The sequence below is a fragment of the Acipenser ruthenus genome, chromosome 7 (genome assembly GCF_902713425.1).
Source record: "Acipenser ruthenus chromosome 7, fAciRut3.2 maternal haplotype, whole genome shotgun sequence".
Taxonomy (NCBI): Eukaryota; Metazoa; Chordata; class Actinopteri; order Acipenseriformes; family Acipenseridae; genus Acipenser; species Acipenser ruthenus.
In genome coordinates this window covers 2280660-2303010 of record NC_081195.1, presented here as the reverse complement: position 1 = coordinate 2303010, position 22351 = coordinate 2280660, and the positions used below count along the sequence as shown (strand labels likewise).

The 22351-nt window shown below is 37.7% G+C and overlaps 1 protein-coding gene across 9 annotated transcripts in view; it reads left to right on the top strand.

The window, feature by feature from the left end:
* Positions 1-22351, top strand: part of LOC117414749 (gamma-adducin) — a 71920-nt gene that overhangs the window by 23926 nt on the left and 25643 nt on the right. For 2 of the 9 annotated variants that reach the window (XM_059026118.1, XM_059026116.1), the window contains exons 2-3: positions 1233-1281; positions 20404-20493. The exons of 2 other annotated variants lie outside the window; for them this stretch is intronic. The gene's annotated coding sequence lies outside the window, so the exon portion shown is untranslated. Of the gene's footprint in view, positions 1-1232; positions 1282-9151; positions 9383-20403; positions 20494-22351 lie in introns of those variants that run through there. 5 more of the 9 variants (XM_034024533.3, XM_034024532.3, XM_034024536.3 and 2 more) reach the window with 3 other exon arrangements.

The window sequence follows — 22351 nt, the reverse complement described above, 5'->3', positions numbered from 1 at the left end:
ATTACTATTGTATTGACTGAAGGGGAACATTTTAATGTATCATTTTGAGAGTTTGTGAGCTCACATACATAGTTAATGTATTTTGTTTATTATACTATACTCTCCTAGTCAAATAACTGGTGAGGTTTGCAGATTGCTTCCAGATCACTGGTTTACAGACCCTCAAAGTAGATTGTGACCCTGAGGCTTGCATTTTTGCTGCATATGTATGTTTTGTTGCTTATCCGTTGTGTTCTTCCAGGGCAAGGAACCCCACTCTAATTCAAGCCCTGTCTGCCCTTCTCCAATGCAACATTTGACCTTGTTTGTTAAAAGCCAAAGAAAAAAATAAATGCATCATTCCTTTCATGGTTTATTTAGAGTTCCAGAAAGCTTTTGACAAAGTCCCGCATAAAAGATTAATTCTCAAAATGAGCGCAGTAGATGCAAGGAAATGCATGCACATGGATTAGGGAGTGGTTAACTCGTAGAAAACAGAAAGTACTGATTAGAGGAGAAACCTCAAAATGGAGCGAGGTAACCAGTGGAGTACCACAGGGATCAGTATTAGGTCCTCTGCTATTCCTAATCTACATTAATGATTTAAGTTCTGGTATAGTAAGCAAACTTGTGAAATTTGCAGAGGAAACAAAAATAGGAGGAGTGGCAAACACTGTTGCAGCAGCAAAGGTCATTTAAAATGATCTAGACAGCATTCAGAACTGGGCAGACACATGGCAAATGACATTTAATATAGAAAAGTGTAAGGTACTGCACGCAGGCAATACAAATACTGAAACTGAAGGAGTCAATGAAAAAGATCTAGGAGTTTATGTTGACTCAGAAATGTCTTCATCTGGACAATGTGGGGAAGCTATAAAAAAGGCCAACAAAATGCTTGGATGTATAGTGAGAAGTGCTGAATTTAAATCAAGGGAAGTAATGTTAAAACTTTACAATGCATTAGTAAAACCTAATCTATAATACTGTGTTCAGTTCTGGTAACCTCAATAAGCTACTAACAACCAAACGAGCAACCTCCTCATTTGTAAACTTTCTTATGTTCTACAAACCCTGTTTTTTCTGGTTTAATATTTGCTGTTAGGTAGATAAAAAACATGGCATAATGAAAAAGTGTCCTCAGTATTTGTATGTAACTTTGTCCATATCTGTTTACCTTGTAGTTAGTGTAAATGTCTAGCTATACTGTGTACTGATACAGTATGTTGGTGTATTTCTGTTTTGTATTTTAGGTGAAACAGTAACTACAGGAGGTCAGGAGGAGAGAGAACTTTCCACAAGGTAAGATTACTGGTTCCAGCGAGTTTTGTTCTGTCCCCAAGACGTCATAGTTCAGTGGATTAGAAAGGGCACATCATCACACAAACAATTTTTGTATTTGTGCAAGTAATTCAGGCATAAAGGCAAAAAACATGACCCATTTTATCAATACAGAATGTGTTTGTGACAGCAGTACGTTTTATAGTAATCGTGAGGGGAGGGGAATGCACTTCCAAATGAAACATTTCCGTTATGTACTGTAGTTGGGTTAGACTTTTTCCCGGAAGTACAAATTGACATTGAAAGTAAAGTAGACATTGAAAAAAACAGGCCCCTCCATTATAGAATAACTGTGGTTAGAAAAAGAGCTGCATAATGCCTGTTGTGGTCAGCTGAATTGCTGTGGTAGTGTTTGCATGCTGTGTTAGATGTCTGATCGGATACTGTTGCCAGCTGCATGCATGATGTGATTACACTATGTAACACAATTTTTGTTCCTGGGTAGTAAGTGTTATTTCCTAATTGCTTATGCCTCAAAAGTATAGAAAATGGCTATTATTCCCCACAAACTTTGCTTTTGTGACCAGGACAGTGATATTTTGAAATTTACCTATTTGTGTCTTTTCGTTCACATAAAGTCAGAAAAAAACAACATATGAATCCAAATTAACATGTATTTATACTAAGGTAATACAAAAATGACTACAGAAGATTTAGAAGTGAGTAGTTTTTCGAGATTTACGATTATACTGTAAATCACTTTCATGAATCAGCCCCCAAATGTAGTCTCCCATCATGTTCTCGTTATACTGTCCTTGGTAGCGGCGTTCAAAGTCCAGTATATCCTGGTGGAAGCGCTCGCCTTGCTCCTCCGAGTACGCTCCCATGTTCCCCTTGAATTTATCAAGATGAGCATCAAGGATATGGACTTTGAGGGACATCCTACAGCCCATTGTGCCGTAGTTCTTCACCAGAGTCTCAACCAGCTCCACATAGTTTTCGGCCTTGTGATTGCCCAGGAAGCCCCGAACCACTGCGTCAAAGCTGTTCCAAGCCGCTTTCTCCTTACTAGTGAGCTTCTTGGGGAATTCATTGCACTCCAGGATCTTCTTTATCTGTGGTCCGACGAAGACACCGGCTTTGACCTTTGCCTCAGACAGCTTAGAGAAGAAGTCTTGAAGGTACTTGAAGGCTGCCGACTCCTTATCTAGAGCTCTGACAAATTGTTTCATAAGGCCCAATTTGATGTGCAGTGGTGGCATCAGCACCTTCCGGGGGTCCACCAGTGGCTCCCACTTGACGTTGTTCCTCCCCACAGAGAACTCGGTCCGCTGTGGCCAGTCCCGGCTGTGGTAGTGCGCCTTGGTGTCCCTGCTGTCCCAAAGGCAAAGATAGCAGGGAAACTTGGTAAAACCGCCTTGGAGACCCATCAGGAATGCCACCATTTTGAAGTCTCCTGTGACCTTGATGCCATCTCAGAAAAATGCAGATATGTATCCACTTAGGCAGCTGGAACTAAACTGAACTGGTGGGCTTAAGGCCCCTGTATTTATACTGCTATTTATATTACTGGAAAGTTCTAGAAAGTTCTAGAAGTTACTCCAAGTTTACTCAGCACTGAATCTATCTGGAATGTTCTGGAAAATAGGTAAATTTCAAAATATCACTGTTCTGGTCACAAAAGCAAAGTTTGTGGGGAATAATAGCCATTTTCTATACTTTTGAAGCATAAGCAATTAGGAAATAACACTTACTACCTATGAACCAAAAAAAAAAAAAAAAATTGTTACACGGTGTTATTACTGTAATTTCCTTAAGTAACTTTGTGTGATAACGAAGGGTTTCCTATTAGGCAAGGCATTGTGACCAACCTAGATCGGCAACCAGTAATCCATAGAAACATGACATTTTGTTCCACTCCTTTTGTTGTAGCGCAGGTCTTAGAAAGCTTCTAAATTTAGGGTAGAGCTTACTAAATGCAGCATGTACAAATAAGATATTTTTTCAGTTTATATTTTTAGCAGTTTATATCTGTTGTTACTGTTGTGTTATCAGAGGTGAATGTACAATTGCCATTCCAGTATCCTGTGGCACATGTGCAGGCAGCACTATTACACCCCCAACGCCCACAGCTGACAGATTTCTGTTCTAATTGCAGGACAGTATTTGGCTGTTATATTGCAAAAACAAACGATGCAGGGAGCCTGGATCTTTTTCTAAATATCTTTGCTTCTTAGCATGAACTCCAAGACGCAAAGCCGACACCAAAAGGATAGATTGTGCAGTCTGTATGTAATAGAAAAGTAATGAAGTGTGCCAGGTAGGTTTCGACTACTGTATGTGCTGTGCACTGTCTACTCCAGAAGGTAATAAACACTAAAAGGAATGCTTGTTTATCAGACGGTAGGTGAGATCTGCTTTTTGTTGAGGTCTGGTATAAAAATCCAATCCAAACAAAACAATTACCAATGTAAAACAGAGACTTGTTGTATTATGTGTTTGGTAGGTTTCAGAAATCTACTGGTCTCGAGGACTGTAATATTTTAGTCTAGTGGTTCAAGCCTAACCCACAATCCTGTAACTCACCAGGCCATCTTTTTAGCATCCCATCGTTTGATACTGACTGCAGGGTCAGCTTATAGCTGAGAACACCAGGCACTTTTGGGCCAGTAGACTAGTCGGATTTTTTTTTTTTTAAACGACCTGCTTTTGCACCTTTTAGACAGTGCTTGTATGTTGTCATCTCATAGCAGCACTTTATGTGAGGTAAAGGGAGAATTTTGCAACATCTGCTACTTGGATAAACCGTTTTTCTGAGACTTAAGTTACAGAAATGATTAGGACATGGTGCTGCTGAATGCTTGGCGCTCCCTCAAATACTTTTGTATGAAGCTACACTTTCCAGGCACCCCCACCCATGGTGGATGCAGTGGGCTCAAGTTCACAGCCTTGTTTCTTTGAACCCCTGTTTCCCCACAAGGGACCCACATATTCACAGGCAATCAGGATGATAAAAGTAATGGGTCTGAATATTCTCCTTCACTTCCTTTATTTTATAAGACATTGTCATGAAATAAGAGTTTGTTAAAGTAGTGCTAACCCAGGCTGTATCCCTTTGATTCCAAGCAGTGTTCTGTTGAGTTGAAGATCTTGGTTCTTTGTTGGCTTTTTCCAGATCTATTCTAATAACAAAGCACAAGAAGTTTAAAAACTTTAAAAACTTTAAAAATCCATTGTGTTGTATAATAATAATAATAATAATAATAATAATAATAATAATAATAGTACTGCAACTAACTAAGAGATCTGCACTACTGCAAGTACTAATAAGAAGCAGTAATTCAGATTTAGTAGCCTTTATTACCTTTTAAAAACTACAACACTATTGTAGTTCTGTGTGAAATCTTGGAGAGAATTTTTATGAAGTATCTTAAACCCTTGTACAATTGATCACTTGCAGGATCTATTATCCCAGGGACAAAGTAGAGGCTCTAGACTAGCCATGACTGGAATGGTAATATGACTAGGTCAAACTGCAGTGCACTGTGTCTTTTAATGGTTAAAGGGCACGGTTATTTGTAACTGGTCTTGTAAATCATTGAGCTAATTCAGCTCCAGGACCTTTCTCTGCTAGTATACAATGTGTATAGGGCACCTCAGCTTTTTTTTACAGCTCATATTTTTGCATGTCACTGTACGATATGACTGACATAGTGTACTGTAAAGGCTGGGGATACTTTAATGTTTCTATATATCTTCAGGGATAGAAATAAGGCTCCTACTGCATAGCAGTTTCACCAATTCCAGGCTTTACTAGGAGTTTGTTTAGCCCCAGTGAGTAGGTAACAAGCTCGGGTGTGTCTTATTAACCTCATAATAAAACCAGGAATGCAGTGGGGTGGAAGACTTGTTTCCATCTCTGATCTTGCATGATTACAGTGTGCACCAGTGTGGGATGTTCCTGTCTGACCCCAGTGTGCAGTGTTGCAGCAGACTCCATGGTGGTGTCAGGCCAGCACAGTCTTCCATTCTGCTCTAATCACTGTTTCATTGCTGAAGAAGGAATAGGATCTAACAAAGCACAAGGAAGACTTGAACAATATCATTCCAGCTTTATCGTGAAGCATCTCCACAGTAATAAATATATAGGGGGAGTGTTCGTGTGGTGCCATTAGCTACTTAGGTACACATTTTCTTTTGGAAAAGTGCATTGGAACTTTAATAACTAGTTTACACTTTTCCAAAGTCTTCAGCTACCGAGTTAAATATTAAAATTGGCTGATTTGTAATCACTTCCCTGTGACCTCTGTTTAACTCTGCCAGTCGCATTCAGTATTTCTGTGCTCCAGAAAACAAACTGCTAATGCTGTGGTTCATCTTCTTAAGCAGATGGGGGTATTCCGTGATTTGCTTTTAGGATTCTGAATTCAGATAAAGCTCTCTGAAGTTTACTAGATCTTGCCTGGAGTAATGCAATGGGAATGCTGTTTGCAGCTAATGAACCTGATTTTGACATGTGGACAAGATGACTCTCATCTGTATTGTTTTTGCCACATTGCTCATGCAACAGATACTGCAGTGAAACATCATACTTCTGCACTCCAACAGAGTCCTGCTCTTTGTGTTATTCAGCACTGTGTCTGGAAATGTAATTTTATTCTTTTATTTCTGGGTTTTAACCATCTGCAATAAATACTTTCAGACTGACTTATTACCTGGTTGGCCATCAGTGTCTGAAATGCATTAGACATGGCCGCCAATGCACTGCCAGATTCTATGGAAGACTGTGCTGGCCTGGCAGCAGTGTGGACTAGTGGTTAGGTCTCTGGACTCTTGACCGGAGGGTGGTGGGTTCAAATCCCGGTGGGGACACTGCTGCTGTACCCTTGAGCAAGGTACTTTACCTAGATTGTTCCAGTAAAAACCCAACTGTATAAATGGGTAATTGTATGTAAAAATAATGTGATATCTTATAACAATTGTAAGTCGCCCTGGATAAGGACGTCAGCTAAGAAACAAATAAATAAATAAATAAGTATTTTACACAGGGGCTAAATTCAAATTGGAACTAAATAATTAAGTAGTTTAGAACCATTTGACATGGTTTAAAACATGCGAGTAGTTGTCTTTGTGTAACATGTAAGATGTTGCATTCCTGACTGGTTATTCGACTGTAGTGTGACCTTTCACAGAGGCACTGAAAGTATAGTAGCATAGGCATATTAAATATCAAGCTGCCTTCCATGCCTGACACACTCCAGTCTGTCACATGATTTTATTTGTGTGTAGACAAGCAAGTTTACAGTAGCTTCCAGCAAAAAGGCCTCGTGTCAAAAGCAAACTTAGAGCTGACCTATAAATAACATGACAGTGCTGCAGGATCAGTAGTTACTGTTGAGACCTGCAGCTTTACGAGGCTTTTAATTCAAACATACGGGTCATGGGGGTATCCTGAGTACTCTTGAAATGTCAAAAAATGAATCCATAATAATTATACAAATGATTACTTTGCTGAAGAGGCTTCTGCATAATGTTTTGATGGTTCTTCTGCTCCACTGCTTCCTGTATGTCCCATGATCTGATTTAAAGACTTCCAGCTGATCCTTGATAATTGGTGGCTTAATTAAATTATTGTTCTTGTTTATAGTAAATTAAATAAAGCATAAATTACATTGTGTGTTCAAGATGTTTCCGTAGATAATAATATAGCATGTATTGACATAAATGTCTCTTATGAGAGGTTGAAAAAGTTATTTAACTCTAATTGTGCATTTACTGTAGTCGCCACCATGCAAAGGATGCTGTTTATGCTGTATGGCATGTCGATTCCTGTTGAACTTTCCTTTTTATACTTGAGAACCCAGCCCCACAACCAGGCTTGTTAGCCTGTCATGTATATAGAGAGCCTTGTGGGAAATGTTGTGTTAATTTGAGCAAAGTGGTGGTATTTGATAGAACCTTTTGAAACCGCTGCATTTTAAATGTTTTGTTTTGTTTTGTTGTGCACAATTTGGAGTAACACCCTTGCTCAGAGTAGGACTGATTCCATGGGAGATATTTGAGCTAGTGACAGATGTTTATCACAGTGCTGGAAAAAAAAAGTGGAGGGAACTACTGTAGACTAGGCAAACCAAGTCACTAACAGGGGGTACTGATCTGAACACCTGTGGTAATGAGGTCAGTGAGAATTACTGGGTCTGAAATCAATGGAATAAATCACCAGAGACTCTGTAAATGTCTAAAATGTATTTTTTACATTTATTTAAAATAACTCTGTTGTGTTCTTGTACAGTAGTGACAAACAATCCCATAAGCCCACTCTGCTTTATTTGATGCACATATTAGGCTACATTTAATTAAATTTAAGCCTGCCAAACCAGAAATCTATTCATTTTTTTCTGACCCCTTTGTTGTTTCTTGTGGGGTGGGGTGTGGTGGGGGGCTAGTACAGCACTCTTAGTACGATTTTAAAACCTGCTTGGGGTAAAGACCTAGACCGGAGTGGATCTCGAGGGCCAGAATTGAGTACCACTGATTCAATCCAGGGACCGTTTGGCTGCATTAACAAAATGGAACTGAAATGCTTTTTTTTTTTTTTTTTCTCCCCATTTGTAGTCGCTGTTTTAAAATAATTTTCTGGGACATATTCCAGGAATTGTGGTGAACTATACAAAAACCCACACTGATTTTTATCATGAGAAAAATTGCTTTCTGAAAGCTTCTCAACATGAAGCTGAGCCTGGGGAATCATTTACAGAGGAATGACAGAACAGTCAAATGATCAATACAGATAAGCCCATTCACACGTTATTAAATCAGCTGTGTTTTTTGTCCTTGAGTTTAAAATAAATAAATAAATATATATATATATATATATATATATATATATATATATATATATATATATATATATATATATATATATATATATATATATTAGTGTGGTTTATATTGGTGCTTTGTGCTACATCAGATTTGCATGAAGTGTTGAATTCCCCTTGAAGTTCCTCTTTTCGAAATGGTATTGATCGGAGCGTTGATTTTATTGGCCCCGTGTACGTAAGTCCCACATTACCTCTGCTTCCATGGCTGCAGAATAGCTGCACGCTACATAATAATTGTTGATGTGTTTCTTTGTTTGCTTTTCTTTTAAATCTGGTAGTAGTACTGCATTTCATGCCTCTGCATAAGAGAAATGGCCATGTTTTGACTGGAGGATTATAATCGTAAAGATGCAAAGAATGTCTGTCGTTCTCGTTAAAAGCTGTGGTATTCATAACCACTGCAGTGTTGAGTGTAGGAAGATTTCTCAACGACCTTCATGTCTCCTGAAAGGTTGCTTTGTCAGATATTTCCTCAGTTTAGACAAAACATGTATGACCGTGTAATGAGTAGGCTGTATTTGTTCAGGAGAAACTTCACAAACAGGTATGGTGTTCTGTGCATCTAATGCAGTCACGCCAGTGATCTCATGCGAATGCAATGCTGTCTTACTTTATTAAGGTGCTTTGTGAGCCACAGAGATGTCATCACAGAAATTATTTTCTTAACTTTTTGGCCAGGAGACTGGAATGAAATTCCACTTCAGTATTATTAAATCATCTTAGTTGAGTGGCTTACAAAACTGCAAATAACCTCACCAGTGCAGACTATTTTTTGGTTTCTTAATAGTCATGATGGTAAGTTGGATTTGGACCCAATTGAGACAATGTTAAGTTCCCATCCCCCAAAATTGGCCAAAAGGCGGTAAAATGTCATGAACTGAACAAAAGCTTGGAAGTCATGCTGCAGTTGCCATCCTTGCATGTGCATGGAGAATTCTAAAAGGCGTATCCTGGCTCCTCCCCCTGGAGGCAGGTCTCCCTGCCCTGCAGATAAGCTCCAGGATCGTTGCTTGGAGTCCTACGCTGTGAGATAAAGCAGCAAATGTTAGGATAGAGTAGGTGGATAAGCAATGCAATGCTTCTAATCTCTCTTCGGAGCTGGGAAACCCTGTTTACTGTCAGAATGTAAGGAAGGGCAGAAGGGAAAGGGGCTGGTGCTGCAAGGGGCTGGAAGGATTTGTTTGACACAGTGCAGAAGAAATTTGCATTCGTGAAGAGGAGCACAGAATCTGTTACAGGTTAGTTCAGCATGGACTTTAAATGCAAGGTATTAGGCGTATACCCAAAGTGTAATACACAGCTGAAGTAATTTAAACTATTCTTTAAAATATAAAATGGTTAATTGAATACAATGTATTTTTATTTATTTATTTATTTGTTTGTTTATTGTATTGCTATTTCCTGTGTTATAGTAAAACCAGAATGGATCTAACTGTGTGCAAGTCTTATTTCCATCCCTGAAAAATTACCAATAGCCATTTATGTCCACTGTAATATCTCAAAAACCATTTGGGATTCAAACTTTCACAAAATAGGACTATGACATTAAACTTGAACTTTTACCTAATATAGATGCCTTATTTGCAGTTAAGTTATTTTCCATTCCCCTATTCTTTATGCATCCTTCTTATTCATTCTATGTACGTGTAATTGGAGGTGCAAGCTAGATGTTATAATTTACATTCGTTTTCGAGCCTTCATTTTCAGTAAAATGGGGCTGTTCGTTTTAAGGAAACCATGCCATTCAGGTTTAACATTGTGATAACTTTGTTATAAATTGTAAGGAGGGGTTTTGATCAGGTCAAGGTCCTTTGGAGGGGTCTGTTCCCCTTTTAATCAGCATTGGGTTCGTTTTAATGCAACCTAGCTTTGATAATGTGTTTCAGTAATTATTTTGGCAGAGATTCCTGCAATGAAGTCACTATGCAGCACCAGTTCCAGCTGCTGAAGTCAGTTACAGCTGCATTCACCTAATTTCCCTCCAAACAATACTCTTGTTTTCACTGCTGACATTAAGCTCTGCTTGAATCACTCTGGTAGAGCAAATGTCATGTTTGCATTGAGAGAATCGTCTGAGAATCCATGTTTAGTCAAAATGAATGTGCAGACATTTCGGTTTTGACTTTCCTTTTAGAAGAGATACTGTGAAATTAGCATAAAAATAACACAATTAAGAATTGAATAACAACTAGGGTAAACAAAGACACCTTAAAGGGTAATTGATGTTAGTCACACAAAAACAGCAATAGTATGTAGCGACTAGACAATACGTGGCTGTCCTTGCTAATCTTTTATACAATAGATACAAATTGACCTAAATAAAGGACTTTTTTTTGGGGGGGGGGGGGGGGGGGTATGTACTGGATAATAAAGCAATGTCTTCATAAAGTTATTTTGTTTTAACAATTTCCCAGCAACAAATGAATCCCTGGATGCTTGCAGTATTCAGTGTCGGTTCAAGCTTCGAATTGCTGTTCACAAACATCTGTAACATTTTAACATCCTGTCTCAAAGCTCTGTAGTTTACAAAAGTTCAGCAATAAAGAAAAACCATGAAGGGAAACTAGGAAAAAGGATACAGGATGAAGGATATTACTTTACTGATACACAGCTGGGTCGGTTCCTGGATGACAACAATAGGCATTCCACTTCCAGTTCGATGAGCACACTTCTGGGTGTGTGCTTCGAAATGTCTAAACTTTTTTTAAATTATTATATATTTTTTTTAGATAAATGATTCCTATGCTTATAAAGATATTTGTTTGTTAAGAGAGCCTTTTGTAATTTATATTAGTAACCTAGAGGAAGTTAAACTCGGCTATTATGTGGTTAGATACAAGGCCGTTGACTAGGCAGATTGATGCAACAATAAAAAATAATGTGAGGTTCAATATTATTATTTATTTATATATATATATGGTATACGCCTTATATTTAGTCAAAACAAAAGTCCAATTTAAAAAAGTTGGGATTTGTTATAAACAGTAATATCTTGGTTTGTAAGCTCTGAAGCAGGGGTCACACAGCATCTTTGTGTCACTGCCAATTGTTTTAGACCCTCTAAACAATTCTAATGTAATGAAAAATGACATTGGTTACTTTTTAAATTAGAATTAATGGGTCTGTTTGAGTGGACATTCAAAGAATGAAGGAAATCCTTACTAATGGCCCCTATAACTCATGGAAACGTTTAACCCTTCATTCCCTGAGTGTACTGTAGTAAGAAATTGTTGTGGCAGGGCATGTTAATAGCCTTAAATAAATACATAAATAAAAGATTTGAGCAGCGGCAGTCTTCTGTGTATATTCTAGAAACCATCATCTGTTGGACTGATACACAAAACAAACCAAGTGATGCAGGGGGAGTAATTCCCAAGCTACATTAATTAAGGTTATCAGAACTCCAGCTATTAATGCCAGACAACCTAGATCTGGAACTCATTTTATCTGCAGTGATCCAGTGTGAATTCTTGTTGCATTAGATTAGTTTTGTTCTTGGTGTGTATTACTGTAGATCAGTTTTCAATAGCATCCCCCCACCTACCAAAAGGGAACGCCTAGAGTCCTCTGTGACTGCACAGCTGGGAAGCTGTGGATGGAATTATTGATTGCAGAGACACATTGGTCCTGTTTTCCGAGCATTGTCATTTCCTTTGCAGCTGTGGAGGATATGATCCAGGCTCGGAGAAAAATAACAAATGATGTGTACTTCAGTGTGTTTTGCAACATACAAACAGGATAGAAGTTACTTTTTAAGTCAGTTTTGCTTCCAAAAATGCATTGCTAAAGCCGTTCAATCTGTAAACCTTATTTTAGTGACCATAAAAATCGTTTCCAGTGGTTTTAACAATCTGATTTTCTGGTTTATTTGTGGTCCATTTATTAAGTGCACAAATTCTGTTTTGAAGCTGATACAGGATAACATGGATTTCTCTAAACGGTATTAAAAATCTGTATTGAGAAAACTGAGTATCGTTTTTGTGGTTGTTGATTTAATTTAATGGGAAAGACTGGAGCAACTCCCCACAAATGTACAGCATTGCAAGAAGCAAATGCTGTCTGTAGGTCTGCATTGGTTCCTGTTTTTATTATTTTTTTAATTGCAGGCCAGAAAGGCTAACTATAGTAACTAAAATGCATCACTTTGTTTGAATTCAAGTGGGCTTTGGCAGGTAATCCAACATTATGGAAGCAATTAAAATTCTTCTGAAACATGTGGACTCTTGTTTGTTTATCAAGAGTGGGTGGTGCTTTGGAATGTGGCACTGTCCTTCACTGTAATTTTAAGTTCAATTAAAGCTCTGGCAGAAACCATGGATTGTTTGAAACAATCGGTCACTAAATTGAATCTGAAAATGCCTTCAGCCAAACGCAAAAACATATGATCACGCCGAACCCATCCAGGGGGAAAATCTACAGGCTCTGAAACATGATATAAAAAAAGTGCAGTAGTTAGGCAGATGTCTTGCCTATATAGTGAATGTATTAACATAATCCCATTTGTGGGTATTCGTTGAGACGTTTCTTCTACTTTGCATATTTACGAATGAATACTAATACGCTTCTAAAAGGCACACTTACTAAATGACAAAAGTATAATTATGGGATCAGACTTCTGCAAAGTTCTAAAGATTTAAGAAAAATGTGCTTATCATTATGTTTTCTTTAGTATTTCACTGAAGAAAATCCAGTAAGCAAATGTTTATGGTCAGTCGCAACAAATGAAGCTTCACCACTGAGTAGTTTAAGATAAAGTCCTGAATAGGATCAGCATTCAACAGTGTTCAAAGTCCAAGGTCTACAAAACCTCATCAAAAGTTGCATCATGGAGAAAAATACCCCTATTGTTGAAGTCGTTCTCTTATCAGCTGAACAGCTATGCAATCACAATTTCTAAATCTTTACCTGTAAATGAACAAGCTTGAACACCCCTATTGTAGCCTGAGCCCGCACTGAGATACTGTAACAGATTAGTAAGAGTAAAGCAGTATTGTTATGTTAATATCTGGAAAAAGGCTATAAAAAAGATGAATCATAACAGAACCTGACTATTGCTGATGCATGTGTGCATAGTAACAGTAACAGAAAGATTGTGATATTTTTTAATTCCATTCTAGTAATGAAATGTAACCTTGTGCAAAGGAATTCTATGCTATTTTAATTTTGTTTGCCCTTGCAGTACTGTCGCATGAGACATTTGACATGTTCTTGGTGTAAAAGTGGTCTCATTCAATAAAAAAGGAGAGAATTAAAGACATTAAAGGGCCTTTTGTAAACGATTATAAAGACGCTTTGTGAAGCCAGTACTCTGTGCTGGACAGTGAAGTAGGGGTGGAACAGCAGATTAAAATAGCTTTCTTTTTAAGAATGTCTTCTCGTTGCTGGAGTTTCACCAGTGCATTTAGTGTTTCTATCTACTGAAACATGTGCTGTTATTTTTATTTGTCATTGTTCACTCAGTTGTATTTCTCTCCCCTGCAAGGTCCAACACTGGTCACATTTAGAAATTAGGCCCCCTCATAACCTAGCCAAGAACTAGTAAAGTGTGCACGTTGCCTGTGCACGAGCACCCTGTGTTGATTCCCTACTGGAAACTTGACATTTCTGATTGCCCTAACAGAAAAAAATGCTAGATCTGTCTGGATAAGCGTGAATGCACTTACTAAACATCTGTTGTCGGCTGCAGTATTACATTTTATGAATGTGAATAACCTCCATGTGACCCTTATCAACCAGTTGTTCAGTAACTTAACTTGATACATGAAGCTACAATCTTGTATGCATTCAAACTGACCCTGACTTACTCAGGGTCGAATAGCACATTGTACTTTTTTATTTTATTGTATTTTTTTTTTAAATTAAATTCATACAAAAGAAATATGGAGGAGTTTCCTTTTGCTCAATTTCTTAACTTTGCTATGGCTTATCGTGCTCTGTAGCACTGCATAGTTTACGACATAGGTCACAAGTTTAGCCCCTTAATCCACATCTAACGGTCAGTGAATATGGAAATTTACAGATTTGACTAAAGCAAGAGTTTATGATTGGGGGCTGAAGAAACAGGGAAGAACTTTAACCCTCTATCCTGATGGAGTAAGCAGAGTTGCAAGACCAGGAATTTACAGTAACAAGAATAGGATGTTAGCGCTTCATTGACTCAGGCTCCCAGAAAGGAGGGGGGAGTAAGCTGCACGGTTTGGTCCTCACTAACAAAATGATCCTGCAATCAACGGCATGAAAATCTTTACCATACAGGATCACAATTCGAAAGTATTTCTCTGAATGGCACACCATGTTTTTTTTTTTTTTTAACCATGTGTTTTGGTTAAAACTGAGCGCTCACTAAAAGCAAGATTAATTGTAACTTTTTTGTGCTGCCACTTCTCTCTCTCTCTCTCTCTCTCTCTCTCTCTCTCTCTCTCTCTCTCTCTCAGTGTATTTAATTATGTATTTACTATTCATTTATTATTCCCTCTCCCTGTTGAGGAAGCTCATGGCTAGTTGCCTGAGACCCACAGTGGGAATTCACTTCCTGTCAGGAAATGCAGCTTTTCAATTTATTATGTCACTGAGGCAGCCACGGGTGAACAATAGCCATTTAAACTGTTTAAGCAATGAGCATCATAACTGAGCCGATGTGTACTTTGTTCTCTGATGTATCAGAAAAGAAGTGTGTTGGCAGCACTTGAGAATATGAAGCTGCTTCGATTGGATCCCATGCACTGGTGAGCTCATGTACTGGTGATGAGGAAGGGAAAGTTGAGCTCTCGTGCACTAGTGATGAGGAAGGGGAAGGTGAGCTCTCATGCACTGGTGATGAGGAAGGGAAAGGTGAGCTCTCATGTACTGGTGATGGGGAAGGGAAAGGTGAGCTCTCATGCACTGGTGATGAGGAAGGGTAAGGTGAGCTCTCATGCACTGGTGATGGGGGAAAGGTGAGCTCTCATGCACTGGTGATGAGGAAGGGTAAGGTGAGCTCTCATGCACTGGTGATGGGGAAGGGAAAGATGAGCTCTCATGCCCATGGGAGCGGAATACTCGACAGGCAGTGTCTTCAGAGTATATAGATATGAATGCATTGTCTGTTTACAGATTATATTGAAAAGGACCATTTAATGTATTTTTTACCAAATTTGATATGCCCAGTTTGAATGCGACCTCACTACTGCAAGCTACTAACCGATCAGAAGGACTGCAGATGAATGGGCAAGCCAATCACCTGCCCATGCCTAACCTAAGCAACAGATGTTACCAATCTACTTAACCCAGGAGGCGAGGGCCCAGCCTGGGAATCCCTGCCTGGCCTCTCCGGGTTGCTGGAGCACAATGATGTAAACTGTAGCGCAGCAGATTTCTGACTAATCCTGTGGGAGCACAAAGGCCAATAATTTGATTCCTATGGTTCTCTATTCAAGATTGATCATATGACTCTCCCGTCACTCCAAGCAGCAGTGTTTTTATTAGGACCCCATTTCTGTTTCAAATTATATAACACTCAGATTGAAAACCTGGTCCTGGACACTTCTGTGTTATGAGAAAGTGTTATGTAAAGTCTTTCAGTTTTTGGTATACTGTACCCTGTGCACCATTTTCTATTTGGAGCATCTATTTTGGTTGGTTTAAATTAGTAGTTTTTTTTTATTTAGTTTGGGCTTTTATCAGTACTAACTGCCACATAAAGGAAGTGAGGTTATTCATCAGGTTTTAACTAAAAACTTATGAAGCTGAACATGGCCATTGGGAAACCAGCAGGATATATCCCAAAGCACTCATTAAAATAGTAAACAGTGTTTTATATGGGGCACATTGCTGCAGCAACTAGGTAAAGTTAATAGTTAGGAAAGACAACTGTTGGGCGTACTGGAGGAATGTTTTTTTTGCATTAAAAGTTGCTAGTGTGCTTGACCTGTAGCAATGTTAAGAATACCTTTTTTATTGGACAAACTTGGAATTTGATGTAGAGCACAACGGCAATAAAAACACCCTAGAATTTAATACTAGCTGGGTGTAATGGGCTTTTTGTATTAAAAACATCTGACACACACAGCTTAGAAAGCAGTTGCTGTTTAGCAACATTTACAACTAATATACCTTGATAAAATTGTGCCAACTTCTTCTGTTAATGTTTTTTTTTATTTATTTTTTTATGTTTCTCTAAGGAATTGCTCTATAGTATCTGAAAGTTTACTCGAAGTTTCCAAGGGAACCTCTCAAACTTGGACTGTGGAGCAGATGTTATAGCTAAAGGGGTCAGTGTTTGAAGTGAACAAGTTCTGCTTTTCATGAAATCAAACATATGTCCCGAATTGAGCCAGCCTATTTGACTCCATACAGTTTCCTGGAATTGTTAAGTAAATGAACGCAGGATTCTAGTGTGTCTTTCTCAGGGTCCACAGTGCAAACACAATACCAGTACCTTCTTATAACTGTCAGCCACAGCAGTATGTTGAGATTGAAATTAACCAAGAACTGTACAAACTCTGCATCAAAACGTTCATGACTGTGATATATTTCAGTGAGAATCTCTCTTCTTGAACTAACAGAACTATTGTCAACGATGTCTCAGCCAACAAGATTTATGTTGTGGACGCTTTTATACACAATTAGAACACAGTGTTCCATATTTGTTTTCTAAAGCATTAGATGCACTAATTGACCACATACTGTACCAATTATCTTCTGCAACTCTGGTACAGAAAATATGCTGCTTTTATTTAAAACTGTGTGCTTGAGATTTTAATATTTCAAAAGTTTTATTAAAGAGTTTTCAAGCTTTAGACATTTCGAAAGTCACTTGGAAAGTCCTGTGTTCTGGTTAGGCAGTTCTTTCCATTCTCAAAAGAAAATTTGGCTTTAGTCTGTGATGCTTGCGATGGAATTGGTGCCAGCATTTAAGGAGAAAAGGAAATCATTTGATTATGGACTATGGATGTCTGCAGTGCATTGTGTGGTTATGTCAGAGACATTAACTGGACTAACGGAACGAAAAATATTATTTATAACCGAATCTTGCAAGGTTTGTACTTTTAAAATGAGCTTTGGTATGGAAGATAAGATAGAGCTAGTGTTGAATTCCAGGGTAGACTGACACTCTGAATTGCTGGCCTGCGAAGTAATCCCACTTTTAAAATATTGTTTCCCAGGTGGTGGTTTAGTAGGATATTGTCGCGTTTGGCATGTTGTGCAACTGTGATGGTGGCAAAAACAAAACACAAGGTGTAATTTATAAGTTTAATAAGCATAAATGTAACAAAAACAGTGAGGTAATACTGAAGGTTGTTCTGCTCCAAAGAATCACACTGCATTCTACAAAACTACTATAAACTGGTTACAGATTGTGGACCTGTTACAGTATGTTAGCCTGACTTCCAACGCTGTTGTAACTAAGCTAAATAACTTATGAAGATACAGTACAAAGCAGCCTTTTTCTCTATGAAAGACACATTTTAGATGTTTCAGTAAAGCTTGAGTTTCCCTGCTGTGTTTTTGTGTTTTTGTTTGTTTGTTTGTTTGTTTGTTTGTCTTATTCTCTCATTTTGGAGATTTTTCCCTGTAATGAACAGTGGTGATACTGTCAGCTTTTCATTTCATCACGTTTGTAATAAAAATCCCTTTTTTTTTTTTTTTTAAACTGAATATCTTTTGCCTGTTTTCGAACAGGGGAAGTTGATATCTATTCAGGGTTACCAAGATATGTAGTGCGCAAGTAGTCTGGAGTGGAGCTAGTTTCAGTTATCTCATATTCATTTGTTGCTTCCATACTTGTGAACAATAGTGTTGATAGATAATAAACTTGTGAAGAACATCTGTGTAGAAAAGCTGTTTTAAGTAAGGGTGAAAGGGCAGCTTGATATGGGTTAGAAATATTGGACAGTGTATCTTAACTAATGTATTCTTCATTTACCAGAGAGTGTTCCAGGGGTACATGTTAAAAGTTGCGCTCTGGTGTACCTGATGTACTTGGTGTTTAGACATGTTTCCGGGAGCTCTTTTGATGCCACAGCAGTGCCTTAAAAACAATGTGGATTCTAAACAAACCGAAGAATACAGTCACTCTGATATTTTATATCCATTTTAAGTTGTCCTTTTAAGTTTATAATACTGTGTGGTGTATGAATGGACCATGTCACAGATTTAAACTTCTTTTTTTTAATTGGCTGCTGACCAGCTGTTTAATTTGAGTTATGTGCTAAAAGAAAGAAGGGGGGGGGAAAGGCAGTGAACAGCTAACAACTAACATTTTCAACTGTCACAATTGTTAATAAATACAGTATGAAAGATAAGGGCATTTTGTCCTTGACCGCCCAAATGCATCTAACATAGACGCAAAGGTCAAGGGAACAAGAGTTTGGCTTGTGTCCTAAAAGTCCTGTTTACAATCAAACAAACTGTCTCTGTGTCTCAGACTCCCATTGTGTGCAGAGTTTTCCTAGCTAAAGTGTAAAATGTTGTTTAGGCCTACATGGGTTATTTACTGTTGCGGGGACTGCCAGAATCTGTATAGGCTGCTCATTAAAAACCATAATTGGCAGTAAGATTAGTGGCCTGTCAAAAGATTATTATTTTTTTTTTTTTTGCTGTCAAGAATTGTCAAAGGTTTTGGAAAGAGTGCATTTTCATTACTCTTGTTTGAATTGTTGTACTGTATTGACAGGCTCTGTACAGTGGTTTATCAGTAATTATCTTTTAAAACCTCGTAATAACATATTTTCGATAACCTAAAAAAATGTAAGAATCAGGAAAGTATAAATTATGTGAACTTTATTCTTGAATGGTCATACTCTTTTGGTCTGTATGTCTTCGTGTACCCTTATTTCTTTTTTCTAATAATTTGGTAACTGTCTCAGTATAATACTTTCTTCCAGTGTAATTATTATAATTATTTTAATAACAGTTTTCTATTGCTAGGATTGCAAGGTAATCTTGTTCTGTGCAGTTATGAGTGGCACCAGTGTGGAACAAAAGCTGAATAAAGGCCCAGTTTATATACATGCTTCTGTTGGACAGGAGAATAGTGAAAGAATAGTGTGGCTTCCTTCTGCAATGTAATCTATAATAGTACTGTACGGTATGTGTCTAGTGGGAGGTGCACAGTACTTTTTTTCTTTTTCTTTTCAAATTGTTCTTTTCTTTATATTTTTTTTATTCTTTCTTCTTGTCCTGTAGGGAAAGTCAACTAGTAAAACAACTGCAAACTACAGGGGAAAGAAATGCTTGAGCAGCTTTTACTGTGGATTTTTATCAATTGTAAAAGTGTGTATTTGTATTAAACAGATTATGTTTATGCTAGAACTCATTTGGATGACTAAGTGCTGTGTAGTTTTAGACAACATGCCCACAATTGCAGACATGTCCTTGCTTGCAGTACAGTAGTTCAATAGAAGTGTAGAACTCACAGTGAGATCTCATTTCCATTGTGTAAAGTAATAGAATACATTAGACAGAGCAGGGGTTCACAATTGTGATGCACACACACAGGCAAGCAACAGTTACATCACAGTAATAATAAATGTGTATGTGCAGTATTTGACAGTTAGTCTAACAGTATCAACTTTTCAAATCAATTATCGCGATTGCTTTGATTGTGCTTCCTGAGACGATTCTCCTGGCTCGTATCTGGAATACCCAAGGGTTAAACTTTGTAAATCACATAGAGGTAGTGTGGACACAGCTTTCCTAGACGGAGAGCATAATTTTATACGCACTTTACACACAAGAAATGCATTGATTGTTGTCATGTGCTTTGCTACTGTACAATATGAGTAGACTTGACCCCTTCACATCATTATTATTATTATTTATTTCTTATCAGATGCCCTTATCCTGGGCGACTTACAGTCGTAAACAAAAATACATTTCAAGAATCACAGTACAAGTATTAATACAATTAATAGCAAGATTAATACAATTAACATGTGCTTGCTACTGCAGAAGAGGCAGCGTACACTGTTGTCTGTGATAGAGCTGACTACTAATGAAAAAGCATGTTTTATATTCATCCAATCAGGTTCCACTACGTTATTTCAACATCTGCAGAAGTGTGAAGCCATGCATTGCATCTCAGTGGGGCCATCCAGTTTGCTTAAATCAGTCAATCAAAGCACTAAGTGGAGCTGACATGGATTCTTTCAATTAAATCAACTCTGTCTTGTAATTCTTTTCTAATGCCCTGAGTGGCCTAGAATGATCCAGGGTCTATCCAGGATACTTAATCAGGACATTGCTAAGATTGCTGATTTTGGTCCTTTGTGCATTACAGTTGGAAACAACAGCCATAACTTTGCTTACTCCAAAAAGCCAAGGAAACCCCGTTGACTGTAACCAGACTGCACATGACCACATGTTTAAGGTAGAGCTCTGTTAAATTCTGTGTTTCAGGCATCCCTCGAATGGGTTGTTATAAAGATAATCACACCTCAAGTCTGTTACCTCAGAAAACATGAAGTTGCATTAAATGATTGGTAGTTTAAGTTGTGTCCTCAGAAATCCTGCTACGATGTTAACACGAAATGTGCTGCATGCAAGTGTGAAAAGTGGTAAAAAATGATGGACTGAATGGGCTACCACTGTTTCTAAAACAGAGTAACTATGAGCGACCTAGACATAGAGAATTTAATTCCTAAAAACTGATTCTTGTAGGAAATCAGTGTGTGACTGACCCTTACTCTCGAGTGCTTTTTACTGCATATAATTCGTTATATCTTCATATTTCTCCAGAAAACATGCAATTTATTTATTTATTTATTTTTTGAAGAACAGATGTATATAAATGTTTTAAAGCTAGAAAAATGAAAGGTCACCGTATTCGTTTTTTAGGTGTATGCCATACAAGACTAAAAAAAGTGAGTGTGTTTATTATTTTTTGACATTTGTGTTTTTCTTGGATGTGTATGCAAAAACAAATGAGATACGTCTTTCCAAAAGTCCACAAAACAAAATTCAATGAACAGTGATATTTTTCAGACCACAAATACTGGTTAGGAACACGAATTGTAATATGTATTGGTCGTCTTGGATTTTGACCTTTTACCTTTTTTTGGTTCCAGAATGCATATAAAGTGACCAAATCTTAATGAATTGTTGGTAATTTACTTTAGACATTTTAAATAATGATTGGTGAGAAAATGGAAAAAAAATCTATCTGTTAATAATTTTTAAAGCCTTTCCTCAGCCCTGCCTTAAAAGGGTTATGATTGGTATAATTTGGTTATGAGGTTGAACTTTTGACTCCGTACTATGTTTCATCAGGCAGGAAATGAGAATTACGAAACTTCAGTAAGTAATAATTCAAGCGGCTATTGTTTTGCTGCTCTGTCTGAACTGAGAGAGGCTCTACAGTAAGGGCATTTCTTTGGAGACTCAGGTATTGACAATGCATGGGATGTGCTGAAGACAGGTTGAAAGTGAGGTCATGCATATTGTGCTGCAGTTATAGCCTAGGTTTTTATTGTACTGCATGAAGCCCATGTTCAACATGCAAACATGTATTTAGTGTTATCGTTTTACATTTGTGTGGTTCTAATATTCACCAGATGTTTGATTTTAAATTGTACATGAACCATCAAATTCATAATTACTTATTTCTCATTTCCTGCTCTTGTTGATTTTCTTCACGTTGAATTGCATCAGTTATAAATCAGCGTGTACATGTGCTTTTCTACAGGTCTTTAAGTCCTACTTCCCTGAAGTGCTTACACAGCCTCTCCATAAAACTAAGTTGGTTTGGTGGATCACTAATAATAGTCAGTAACTCAGAGTAGGTATTAGACTTAATTAACCAAAGTTGTTATGTTTTTTTGTTTTTTTTTTCCTGGGATTTTGTTTATAAAGATACTCTTTCTTAGTCAGGACACAGCTGAGTAACTCCAGTCTCTAAAACCAATATTGCTTTCTGGAAGGGTAAACAAAGGCTTAGACGAAGACCACCTGTGGTGTTTTTGTAACATTGCTAGTTGTTTTTTTCTCTGTACAAATACCCTGCAAAGTTTGAACTGGAGTAAATGTTTATACATCTTTATAAAATATATATATATATATATATATTTTATTCTACTGTATGAAGTTGGTATAAAAAAAAAAGTACAGTAAAAAGGAAAGCCATCAGAGGAAATTGCCTGTCGTGTCAGAGTGGGAGTCCTCCATAAAAAGGGCTGGTGTAGACTCGCACTGGCTGTGAAAACAAGTTCCAGAATGAATAAATGGAGAAA